Raw genomic sequence first — 574 nt, forward strand, 5'->3', positions numbered from 1 at the left:
GTAAAATAGCACTTGTATTATTTGCAAATAATGAATATTAACACATCCAATTATTATTACATTTTTTAAGTATGTCTTTATTCTTTGCAGGAAGAGGTTATGTGTGTTGCTGTTACCATTTAGATTTGTTACAAAGTACAATCTTACTAAATTTCTGTTGCCAGGAGAGAAAGGATTAAAGCCCCCCCCCCTTTTTTAAACTATCAACAAGCCCAAACTTCTTTTTGAAATATAAAACTAATTTGTTATCAAGTAAACATTTTCAACAAGTACTGCATTCAATTAAAAAATAAAAATGTATACTCTATTTTTAATCGTTTTAATTCCATCTGAAAACTGCCTTTTAATTAATACATATAAACCAACAGAGCCTCATTATAAACTTTCTCACTGCCATAGAATGGATTCATCTCACAGCGACTCCTCCTTGGGTTTCCAAAGTGGTATCTCTACAGAAGTAGATTGCCCAGCCTTCCTTCCGAGGAGTGGCTGGTAGGTTTGAACTGCCCGCCTTCTGGTTAGCAATCAAATGCCTTAGGCACTACACCACCAGAGCTACTTTATAAACTTTATG

At 34.1% G+C, this 574-nt stretch overlaps 1 protein-coding gene across 1 annotated transcript in view; it reads right to left on the reverse strand.

The window, feature by feature from the left end:
* Window positions 1–574, reverse strand: part of LOC103212632 (ribosomal protein S6 kinase alpha-6-like) — a gene marked incomplete at its 3' end in the record, with an annotated part of 321101 nt that overhangs the window by 1545 nt on the left and 318982 nt on the right. The window lies entirely within an intron of this gene.

Source organism: Orycteropus afer, unplaced genomic scaffold (genome assembly GCF_000298275.1).
Source record: "Orycteropus afer afer isolate SDZICR_OR568_19922 unplaced genomic scaffold, OryAfe1.0 scaffold01043, whole genome shotgun sequence".
Classification (NCBI taxonomy): Eukaryota; Metazoa; Chordata; class Mammalia; order Tubulidentata; family Orycteropodidae; genus Orycteropus; species Orycteropus afer.